Source organism: Polyodon spathula, chromosome 20, assembly GCF_017654505.1.
Source record: "Polyodon spathula isolate WHYD16114869_AA chromosome 20, ASM1765450v1, whole genome shotgun sequence".
In the NCBI taxonomy this organism is placed as follows: domain Eukaryota; kingdom Metazoa; phylum Chordata; class Actinopteri; order Acipenseriformes; family Polyodontidae; genus Polyodon; species Polyodon spathula.
The window spans coordinates 5164420-5177646 of record NC_054553.1 but is presented as its reverse complement, the minus strand read 5'-3'; the positions used below and the strand labels follow the sequence as shown (position 1 = coordinate 5177646).

At 37.4% G+C, this 13227-nt stretch overlaps 1 protein-coding gene across 1 annotated transcript in view; it reads right to left on the bottom strand.

Annotated features, from left to right (window-relative positions):
* LOC121295178 (protein diaphanous homolog 2-like) overlaps window positions 1–13227 on the bottom strand; it is a 385994-nt gene that overhangs the window by 362076 nt on the left and 10691 nt on the right.

Here is a 13227-nt window from a genome sequence, read left to right as displayed (position 1 = left end):
GGTTGTTAAGTAAATGTAAGAGTTATGCACGATTATCATCCTAAGCAATTTCTAGAAAGCATTTACAAAACTTTTACTCACATTTTATTGAAGTATAAAGTATAAGAATACATTGTAAAGAGGGATACTCAAATGTAGGCTACTCAAGTAGAATCCAGTAGGACAGATAACTCCATGGAAAACACCAGACCATTTTGATTTGTTTTCCAGTATCGTTAGAACTATTTCATTATTCATAGGGCACTTTTTTCCCTTAAAAAGATGCTTTCTGCTGAAAAGAAACAGTTAAAATCACACTCCATTGAACAAACTACATAATTCATCAAATCTATCCATCTACTGTATGTCAGTTTCTGTTCAGAATTTCTTCCAGGACGTTAACATCTATTATCTCAATGCATCGTCAGCTGCTAGTTTGGGATTTCTGATTGGCAGAGTAGATTAATCGATATGTGTTGGTATTCAGAAATCTCAGTCTGCCCCCTCGAGTCAGGATTGAGGAGATAACAGCCCAAAATATAAATGGAAAAAAGTTCAAAGAACCTCAGAAGACAAGAATTTAGAAACAGTGTTCACACTGTTGGCACAAATAACCTCCCTTTCAATCATGCAGATTCAAAATGCTATTCTGGTCAACAAATTGGTAACACATTTTGGATTTTTAAAGAAAACTATGATAATGTCACCCCTACTGTTTTCAATCTCTATTTACTATACCAATACCAAAATTGTATTTTACTGTGATGTTTCAAATACTGGATGTATTTTCACAGTTTCCCTTTAAACTCTCTTCAAATGTCTATCATTGAGTTATTGAACACCTCAAAGCAAAAAACTCAAAACTAAGCTTGTGGTGGTTTCTTCATTACTTAAAATAAAATAATCAAACTTAAAAAATGTTGACAGATACGATGCTAACTGCTAGCGAAACATATGCCAGCTACAGGATAATATAGTGCAAGTATTCCAACTTACCATCAAGTATGTTTTACAGGCTATGAATGCAGCTGTTGTTTTTCTGTGTTTAAACTCAAACCACACTTTTCAAAAGGTATGCCAATTTATTATTGAATATAACTTGTACTCTGTTACACACAGAAAAATAAGCAGTTCACCATATGTGGCGTTCTACAATAGAAGTTCTAATGAGCATAAATTCGGCAAGCTGCAGCCATCAAATTGACTTCCTGCAGTTACATGTGGCGTGTCTCTAATATATGGCTATTGTTCACTGCCTCGAGAACTGCTGGAGACATCTTTGACAGCGCTTCCCTCACTAGTACATAGTGCATAACGGCTCTCTATGTGCCTGCCAAATAAAAACAGACTTTTAAAACTGCCAAATCAATTTTCTTGTCTCTCTCAAGCCGTATGCCTTTGAGGTATCTGCACTGTAATCGAGGGCTGTTAAATGCTTTGGTGCTGAATCTCATTAATATAAACCTGAGGGTAGCTCGTAAAATAGTTCACACTAGCCAGGGACTGCAATATTGAGAATGTACTTTACCTATATTAAAATAATTAAGCCACTTTTTTTCTTTTTTTTTTTTTTAAATGCTGGCAATACGCTGCTCTCACTTTTGTCTCAGTGAGCTGTCCCTAGAACATGACTATTACATTTATTATGCAAATAACAACTATGGCCCATAGTCTATGATAAAAGATGCATCTCCCTGTTTCACGATGGGAAAGACATTGAGAACAGTTCAGTAGCATTTGGTTGGTACTTCTTTATCAAAAAGCGCACACTGTTTCAGGAGAAACCGTCTCCAAAGTGATGACAATTCACCGGCCTTTGCTCTCCCGTGGGTTAGAGAGGAAAATCGTCTAGACACAGTCCACCTGATCATGCTTCAGCGACCCCTACTGGCTAGGCTGCGCTCGACTCAAAGGTTCAGGATATTGGCCTTTTTCGTTGCCAGGGTCTGGCGGGTGAAAAAAGATTGGACATATCTTCAAGAAGTGTCATTTAAACTGGGAAATATTAAAAACTGGCAATCAGAAAATAATGCTGAGCAATCAGAATCATGAAAGACTAAATCCCCATGTCCTAAAATCAAAGTTCATATAGAAATTGAACTGCAGAGCCTAACTTGTATTTTCACAAATGAATACTAAGTCAAATGTAAGTGTGACATGCAGGTATGTATGTGAAGACAGACTGACCTGCATCACTTTCCACTACATCCCTATCAGGGGATAATAAATAACACAGTGTAACAATTTTTTATTATTTTTTTGTTCCTGGGTAGTAAGTGTTATTTCCTAATTGCTTATGCCTCAAAAATATAGAAAATGGCTATTATTCCCCACAAACTCAGCTTTTGTGACCAGGACAGTGATATTTCAAAATATCACCATTTCCAATGGGAAAACGGGCAAATGTGTGTCTTTTTGTTCACAGTCAGAAAAAAACAACATATGAATCCAAATTAACATGTATTTATACTAAAGTAATACAAAAATGACTACAAAAGATTTAGAAGTGAGTAGTTTTTCGAGATTTACGATTATACTGTATTTGGGATACTCATTAACAATACTCTCCAATATCACCCATTGGAAATAGTGATATTTTGAAATATCACTGTCCTGGTCACAAAAGCAAAGTTTGTGGGGAATAATAGCCATTTTTCTATACTTTTGAGGCATAAGCAATTAGGAAATAACACTTACTACCCAGGAACAAAAATTGCGTTACATAGTGTAACTAGTAGGGTTACGTATTGTGATATTTTGGCGTCATCAAAATGCAGTTCTTGAATTCCTTTGTGCAGTAATCTACAGTAAGAGAGCTAGTATATTGTTGTTTTAAAATGTAATGAAGGAGAGGCCATGACTGGGTCTTAAAATAGTTTGATCAAAGCTGTTTATGTTGCTCCTAGCATTTGTGTTTAGACTGGAAAATACAGGAGGTAACAAAAACAGTGCAGTGAAGGAGTGGTTGGGTACTTTGGACAAATAAAAAGAAGGACAGATGTAACCAAAACAAATTACCTTGGATGATTTTGATGGCTGTGTATTGCTGAAAATAAATTGCAAGTAGAGCAAAATGTACTTTGTGATCACTTACACAAAAGAGGGAAAGTTGAAATGTTCAAGGACAAAAGGCAAAAATATTGTGAATATGTGGAGAAAATTGAAGGAGGATTGAAAGCCGCAGAAAAGACAAAGAATATTAATCCTAGGGCGAGGACCATTTGAATCAAGCGCTACCAACACAGATACATAAGAAAAATTATGACACGGGCTGCATTTACATACACAAATCATGACCATTTTACTCACAACCTGTTTGCCATACTTTTCAGGAAATGCATTGCTATGCAGTTCTGATTTAGGAAAAAGAAAATAAAAAAAATTGGCCATACCAATCCAGATTACTCAATTCATACTCATTTAAGGGAGGGGATATTTAAATAGCTGTGTCTGCTTACTAAGTAGGAACAGAACGACTGAATATTGTGAGGAGAGCTTCATGTGTTGCCATGAAGATAAAAACATTTAACAAGACTAATTCACGTGTTGTCGCGCACATTCTGAATTACGCCGTGCATTAGCTACTTGTTTGTCTGGTCACCTTTCTAAACACACACACACACACACACACACACACACACACACACACATTTATATAAAATCTAATTTCTACAAGTTTTATTACTTAAAATTTATATTTGTGTGTGTGTGTTTGTAGAACATCTTAGTTACATTTCATTAACATTAGATCCGCCTTTTACAATACATGTTTTTATTTTGAATATAACCTACAATATTCTATTTTATTTTTATATATATATATATATATATATATATATATATATATATATATATATATATAGAGAGAGAGAGAGAGAGAGAGAGAGAGAGAGAGAGAGAGAGAGAGAGAGAGAGAGAGAGAGAGAGAGAGAGAGAGATAAGTTTGTTATCTCTACTGGAACTGGCAGCCATCAACTCCTTTGTTTTATACAATCTTGAAGCTAGCCACAGGCTTCAGCAGCTACACGCAAGATAAATCATATGTTACTTTCGTTTGAGTAAAAAACTACTTTTGTTTTTACAATTTTGTATGTGCATATACCTGTTTACACACTAGTTTTTTTTTTTTAAATGTTTATTTCATTATAGTTTTTCATTTTTTGAAGTAGTGCTTTATATGTGGCAAGTTGGAAAATAAAGCCTTTTATGTTTAATTGTTCATTTAAAATACAAAGTTTCGGCTGTGCAGATGTTTGAAATGATGTGCTTCAATAAACCTGAGTTGTATCCGATAGTTTGTCTTTCACTTCAATATTTACAGTGAACTGGGAGCAAAGTTTGTAGGTTTGCTTTATGTACAGCTGCAGAATAGTACAGCTGACCAACTCTGCTACTCAAATAATGGAATTTTAAACATTAAAAAGTAATTGTTCACAACACAGTAGAATCTTGTTTACCCGAATCGATCAACCATGCTTATTAATTGCCTGCTGATATTCCAGCTGTAGAACCAAAAATTATCATAATTCTCTGATAAGCACGTAAAACATTTACAGCATCCGCAGTATTGTTTATTTAAAGGATTAATACTTATTATTATTATTATTATTATTACTATTATCGGAACAACTAGACAAAGGCACTTAATATGGTGCAGATTACCATCAATCTGCTAATTAGTCCCATCTGTTTAGTACATACAGCATAATATCAACATTGAGAACAGGTGACATTTGATATTCAATATTATCTTTCCTCACCTTCAACAATCTCATGTATAAATGCAATGTTATAAATTTTATAAGCAACATCAGAGACTCGAGGCAAAGATGTCCAGGTCTGCAAACACGTTATTGTATCCCTTATGTGGGTGTACATACAGTACTGATGGAAGTCTAATTAGTGTGGTTTGTATGTTCCAACACCACAGCACTATTTATCCTAAACCATTAAGCCCTCTAGGCAGATCTTTTTAATATGCAAATTTTATGAGCTACAATATACTACAAATAAAGTAAACCAAACACAGATTTTCATTAAAGGAATTACTGAAAACTAATTCTGCTTATTGCACTAAATTAAAGAGGCACGATCAGACTTTATTGCAGTTATATAGCCAGTGCTGCATTAAATACAACGAGCGTCAGGCCCTTTGGAGCAGCAGAACCATTGTGAATTAAAGCTGGTCTGTGGTAAGCTGCCAGTTTAATTGCTAACCAACTTTATTACTGAAAGAAAATTAGGATTTAATTTTCTTTATCAATTAAAGAAATGAACAAACCATCAAGACACAAAAGTGCAAAATCTCCCATGGCTGAAAATGCCTCTGTTCCTATGGTAATGTAATGCTTTGTGAAACCGATTTGAAATTAGTAGAGGGTTACACAATTCTGCAACTCATTTACAGACATTTTGCAGCTTGGAATTTATTTCTAGAAAATTAAATTGAGCTCAATACTTTTTATTTTACAAGAACAAGCCTACCTTCCTTACCTAGATAAGGTCAAAGATATTTGCAGTATGTATAATAATTCACAGGGCCCTAGTCATTTACAGTCTTGAGAATACTCTCATTCAAAATTATTGAAAGATGTGGCATCACTGCAAATTGTATTAACTTGAACACAATTTCATCCAGCCTACCAAAACAATCATGAACAGTGATGTTACTCTGAGGATTCAACAAAAAACCAGAAGGACAAGGACTGCAGTGTATGGAAATCTATGAGTTGACATGACCAGTCCACTTGCAGTGTGACAGTTGTGTGCAACTATTCAGCACCAATCACGAGAAAGCTGAAGGATCTCGATGACTTCACAAGAGGCATAGGTGCTCATAACCAGATCGTCTCTAAACAAGACTATATAACCAACCCTTCCACACCAGACAAAACCGACATCTTTCCACTTAAACAATGCAGGGGAAGGTTTGTGGTCCTACCCACTATGTCATTTTTTGGCCAGTCAGTGCAGAATGGAACACTGCCTTCACTCCCAGCCCGAGACTTTGAATAAAGCACTCACTAAACCAAAACACCAACACCTTACTATGCCAAAACTACCAAAACCTTGAAAATCAGGACCTCAGGACCTCAAATAACTTGCGAAGAACAACGTCGAGCCATTAGACATGAGTTTTACTTGGATCCCCCTCCCTAGGGTTTAGGAAATTACAAGTGGTTAATTTCTGGCATACAGCACTTGGTAAAGTGATAAAGAAATGTGCGCTCTAGGTATGAATCAGATATAGCCTAACACCTGATTCAAGCAGCAAAATCATACAGGAGGGCTGCAATATCCTGCCCGGAAAAAAAAAAAACTGTTCGGAATGCAATAAACAAATAAATAAATAAATAAAATACATAAATGAATGGACTAAAAACAAACTTGCAGGAAGGAACAGATGTTACTTTTGATCAGAGTATTTGGTAGCAGCAGTTCCTGCTAGTTTTATATCATTACAATTATCTCTTGGACTTTGCACTTGCTCTGAAATATGGACCCACATTATAAAAATATAAGAAACTAAACTAATGCCTGGGAAACTGTCAGGAGACCACAAGGAATCCATGCCTACCTGTGTGAAACTAACATCCCCGTGGCAACTTCTGCATGTATATACATCAGTCAAGGAAAGTGCCATCTATAATTTTAAAACAGCAGTAGGAAACCCTCCCTTTTGAGAATTAAAACAGGATATATCCAGATGGTAGGTTTCCAAGGCACAGCACAAATTAAGACAGAATATGAGAAAAGACAGTGAGTAAATACACTACATTTGTTCAAACTCTTTTTTGTTCTATGCATACATTTACAGCATACAGTACACACCACCAGGTTTAGCTTCTGCTGCAAGGATCCCTGGCACTGGAATAGAGTCTTATCCCTCCATTTGCATACTACTACATCAAATACACTGACTGCACATTAAAACATTTGTCTAAGTGTATTACCAATTTTTGATTTTTTTTTTTTTTTTTTTAATTCTACTACTATCACTACTTCTACTGTATATTTCAAAGGCATTGCCTGTAGCCACTTACTACATTTTCTCTTGTTAAGGTACCAAGGTAAGTTCAGTGTGTTTGTCAGCTGTGCTTCAGTTTTATTAGCACCTCCAAGAAAGGAACCAGGTGAATTTAGGTCAGACAGCTTACACAATGTATTATTTCCCTGCCTAAATCCTTTCACAGTAATCCTGTTGGGATGAGATCTTGATCAGACAAGCTATTGCAGGTTGTAGGTACATCAACGCAGCAATACAATAAAGTGAGTACTTTCAGCATACTTAAATCACCACTAGGTGGCAGATTAGAACCGATTTGGTAAATTTTCAACAGCACACTGCATGCAGTACAATGAGGTGCAGGGACAAAAATGTACCAATTGTTGATGAAGCCCGAGTCTAAAGTTAATTGAGAAACATGGTACTCATAGGTTTGCTGATGATGCCTTGAAGAAACACTTCCTAAATACTCTCACATCTGAACCACAACCATAGTGAAATAGCTGTTTTCTGGACAATGGCAGTTAGGGGAATTCTATATTACAATGAATAAGTTTCCAGTTCTGCCATAGATTGCTAGGTAATACATCTCTGTTTACACCAGCAGGTTTCAGCTGTATTTTTCCAAGTTGTACAAAAAAAAAGTTTTGCCAGAACTAGCAGAGATAGAGGATCTTCCATATTTCCAGGATTACTGAAGAATATCCAGGACATTACTAAAGAATATCCACAAATCAGACAGAAAAAGTACTTCAGAGATCTTGAGCACCGCTCAACTCAAGCCCAGAATCAGGGGTGTCATTTCAGAAACATTCTGGGGTGACCAACGTTGTGCATTGAACATTCTCTGCCCCAAATGGCATCATGAAGGAAAAAAACAGGCAGCAATTGGGCCAGTTTACCACAAGATAGCACTTTGTCAAAACGCAAGTATTTTTAAAGCACGGCACTATAACAAACTCACTCACAAAGTCACTCAGCTAAGGTCTTATTTTATGCTAATAGTGTAGGGTTACCGTCGTAGTTTTCATTAATATTATATTACTATAAAAATAATAGAATGCAATGTAATCCTGTGTTGTTGATGCAAACTATGCCCTTGCCTAGAATGCCGAGCAGGGTTGCAAATGTAGAAGACTTAACTATAATGTGTTTACATTACAACCGCCTGAAATCCATTTCAGGAACAGTAAAAGGAAAACCAAGTTGTGTTGTTTTTTTCTTTTGTTTTTAAAAAAAGAAAACGCCCAAGACCATGAAAGCTACAGTAAACAAGTAATCATTACAGTAAGAGTGATGCATGGCATACGGATGCACTGTAGGCTCACAGTCCAAGACATTCCTGGTTGTGAATCCAATAAAGTAATCCGCAGAAAGGCTCTTGCATGCATGAATCTATTTCATCACTTCACTAATGTTTCATCTTAGACTATATTAAGTTTGGTGTTAAGTGTTTGTTAAATGCTTTACTCTCTTTAATAGTGACATTTTAGCCAAGGAACAGCAGGAACACAAACTCTATTAGCGTGGCAGTCAAGGTTAAAGCAGCAGCCAACAACATCTGCTTTAATAGACATGCTAAAAAACGGAACTGCAGTATCTAAGGGGCAAAGTCTTTGCACAGGTTCCCTAAATGCCTGGGCCTAAATATGCTTTCTGCCTTACCATATGTTTCACTGTAGATAATAAAATGCAGAACTGTATGCACCATTTAAGATTACGTCTTTCTTTAAAATTCTGTGCATTCTCTCGCTGCATCGAGGCAGCCCCAAGCTTACATTCGTATTAGATAATTAGGAAATGTAATAGCCTCAGGCACTGCATTGCAGTAATATTGCTAAGTCATCCCAAATGAAGGTTTTATTCATCAAAGCAGACAAATAATAGTACAGAGTTGACAGAGCACATGTTATTACTGGCCAAGCATCTTTAAAGAATGCCTCTGAATGTACAGATTTATTTTAACTTTGAATTGAAGGAAAAGTAGTGCAACCTAGTCTAAAGGTCTCAAACACTTACAAGTAATACTATAAGAAAATAGAAACCTTTTGTCTAAATGCAAATACAAAGAAGAACCGTGTTATAAAAATGATCTGAAAAGTATTTGGCTTTAATGCACTGAATGGGATCAAAATTGCTTTAATTTGATGCAGCCATCAGAGGTTAAATATTTGAAAAGATTGGATTTCTTTTCGTTTGCAGTGACAAGCAAAATAAAGAATGTCTCATACGTCATTGCTGCTACCATATAATACTGAAACTCCATTACACTCCATTATCCAAAACAAAAAGTACTATATTCTTACACAGCCAAGCTGTCATATAAAATGGGTTTGTCTGCTGTCCATTCCATAATCACTATATTTTGTTTAAAACCATGAAGCCACACACAATTAATCTGAAAAAGGCCTAATCTCAGTTTGACCCACTTATTCAGCAGCTAGAGGAGGCTCCACATGACTTTCCATATGCAAGCCTCAGAAATGTGAAACAGGAAATGTTTTTTTCATTGCTGTTTTTTTTTTTTTTTTATTATTTTTTAAGGATATGACAGGCAGATTCTAAAGATGACAATGCGACTGAACAAAAAGGATGATCTCACAAAGAGACTGTAAAATACCACAGACTTATGTTTCAAACAGTATTTCATTTGAGGACTTCAAGGCCACTACCGTAAGTAGTTTTACCTATGTGTCAAAAGCATGGGTGGGCTCCACCACCACACCACACAGCCCAGGGGGACTTCAAAATCAGTGCAGCCCCAGCATGGAGGGCATCTTCATGCAGGAGGCGCTTACTAATATAATGGTTCAAAGATTAGTTTGTTCAAATAGACCGGGACAAAAAAGTCTGCATACAGTATGTAGGCATATATATATATATATATATTTTTTTTTTTTTTATTTTCTTACAGTCTTACAGTCTCAAAAGATCTGTAAGAAGAAACCTGCACATAAAACCTGTAATTGTCTTGTGCGCAGTATTTATATCAGATAGTGTTAGACTGCAGGCTATAAATCACTCCAAAATCACTTTTGAATTACAGGTTTCAAATCAAGAGAGGTTTGTATTTTATGTGTATTGAGTCAATATCCATCTATAAAATGTATTAGATAATACTTGGTGTTGTCCGAAACAGTCACATTTGCCTAAGGCACCAAAAGGCTGAGGACCCACTTGTCAAAAGGCCTGTCACCTTTCAAAATACACTCGAGGATATTAAGCTGCCGAGTTCCACACACAAAATTAACAAGATAGTGCTTAGTGTCTGCTTTCTACCACCTTCAAGCATTCTCTACACTTTGTCAGAAAGCTGAGCCACCTAGTTTGTAAACAGCATTCTGAATAGGTGGCTTCAGCAGAGGAGAAACACGCTTTACACTGTGCCATTCTGTGAGACAAACGGGCCCTACTCCACGCTACTACTGCACTACAAGAAAGCTGGTTATGACTAATCTACAAAACAAAGCAAAATGTCATGTTCATTGAATACAATACTACAATACTGCATTGAGCATTTTGGGTAACACTGCCGGCACATTTCTGTCAGAAATTAAATCAATAATGAAAGCAGCACTATAGCAACAGAGTACACAACTGATAACAAATGCGAAAATCCAGGTGAGCTCACTGCTACAGTATTCACAGGGCAGTGCAGACTAAACACAGGACAGGGCTGTGCTAAACAAGGATACGGCAGCAGTGTGTAAATTACACCCACCCTTTTACAAGGAGTGCATTTTTTGCATGCTAATAAATTAGTTAATAATGCTTTAACTTGTACTGCACCAGCTCGAAGGACACACATAGTTTTTCTTGGACTAAATTGATTTGTAAAATGTACTCACAGGGTGCCCCCCTTCTCACACAGTAACAGTGAGGAGGGAGACAAGCAAGTTAAGCAACATAATGCCAACCCATGCTTACTACAACAAGCAGCCCACTCTTCCCTCTCTGAAGAGGAACGCTGTAACCACAGCAGTGGCATTGTGCAATGAATGAGCCCCCCCCGAATGAAAGTAGTCCCTTTTACTCAAAGATGTGCATCAAGCAGATTGATGATTTCCATTACATGAGAGTAGATGTTGAACTTCATGCTGAATTGAACTCAGCTCTCACCAAGATAAGCACCAACTAAGATGCAGCATTGCAGTAAACTAATGTGATCCATCTGCATCTCCAAACATTTGTGTTGTTTTCCATTTGATGATGTAGATATCCTTCTGCCTGGTGTTGATTGCTGGCTCCAGGGATCAGTTCATTTTGCCTCCCCAGCGCATCAGCACACACAAAGGCTGTGATGTTGGCTCCGGGGATCAACCCAGTGCAGTCTCCCCAACGCATCAGCATGACAGCCGTCTGGATTGAGCCAAGTAGGGTACATCTCTGGGGTCTTCAAGTGGGAACGTTCCATCCTCTGTTTCGTTGACTAGCCCACGACACCTCAAGAGAGCGTCCCAACATCACCCCCCTCCATCCCCAACTCAGCTCAGCCCAGCTTACTTACCTGTACATCAGCGTTGCTTTCTTTCTATTGTGCTTGAGATCCCCATCCAGAATCTTTCCGTCTCAACCACAGCCAGTTTCTACTTCTTTCTGCTGCTTCAGATAAGTTTTCACTGTGCGAAGCAACTCTTGGCCACTGAACCCGACGTCTCTGAGAAACCAGGTTGTAGATTGTGCCACAAATCCTCGACAACCCACCTCCACTGGGTAAACACTGACTCTCCATCCTCGCTCTTCCGCTTCAGAAGCTAGTTGAGCATACTGAAGTTTCTTCCTCTCATACGCCTCACCCACAGCATCTTCCCATGGCACTGTTAACTCTACCAGATGAACAAGGCATGCTGATCCAGACCACAAGACAATGTCTGGTCAAAGGTTAGTGGTGGCAATCTCAATTGGAAAAATAAGCCGTTGACCAACATCTGCAAGCAGCTTCCAGTTGTCCTGGGCGAGGTTTGGTTTTAACACCTTTTCTTGGTGGTTGCTCTCCTGGATGGAGAAATATTGTCTTTTGTGTGTAATGCTTTGATGGAACTGGTGGCAACTTATTGGTCAGGTTACACTTGTCTTCCAGTGATAAGGCCAAACATCGCAGCACCTGGTCATGGCGCCAAGTAAACCGTCCATGGCTAAGACCCACCTTACATCCTGTCAAAATGTGCCTTAATGTTGCAGGTGATGAACACAAAGGACATCCTCACCCACCCAGAGGTTTAGGTTTTGTGGTGATGGGAGAACATCATATGCTGATCTGATGAGGAAACTGATCCTGCTCTGTTCCATTTCCATAGGTCTTGCCAGCCGATCTTGCGTTGTTCCACACTCTCCCATCTCATCCAGTCTCCCTGCTTGGCCTGTCTAGGACTTAGACAGAAGTACAGTGCCCTAGACTTCTTTACAGTTTAATATATGATACATGATCATCGTCGTACTATAAGTGAGCCATCTCTACTGTGAAACTGAAAAGCATAGCATACCCTGACAAGTGTTAAGATCCAAGCTTAAAAACAGCTATATCAATTTTTATTTGATATTTAATGTCTTAACTCAGTCTCGAAAAATGAATGGCATATCTGTAATACCTATAGAGATTAAGAACTTTTTTTTTTTGCCTTAATATGGTATTGTTCTTATTTCCAAAAGAGGCACATAGTTATGCGCTATTAAAAGACATAGAAGTGTTTAAATAGCTGAAACAGAAAACTTTCAGCACTCGTGTGATGACCTTCTACTCTTTTTAAGGTCTGGGTTCACATTCCTGAAGTCTCAGCCAGAAAATGATATGCCCTCATCCAGGACAGTGTTTTTTTTGTTTTCAAATGGGAAGTTTTTTTTTTTTTTTTCCCATTAACATAGTTAAAAACATGGTTCTAACCAAATTGTAAACCATTACTTCTGCATAACCATGGAATCTTGTACGCAAAGCCTTCACAAAACACTGCAAATGACTGCATTTAATATTCAACTATATTTTAGTTTCACGAGCAACCTTCAATAACACAAAGTTACTGTTGGAATTAGATTTTCTGGTATCTGCAATGATGTTTTTATTTTCAATTTACTGATTTCTTAACCCAGTACTTTTGAAGCCAGGTATCAAGGTATATCAGGTATACCCAGATGAGCTACAATAATGATAAACAAGCCAATTTTACTCCAGCACTTTAGCATAGCATACAGAAATACAGTACTTGCCTAGGGACTTAAATATTATTTCTGTGGCATGGAAGAATTGT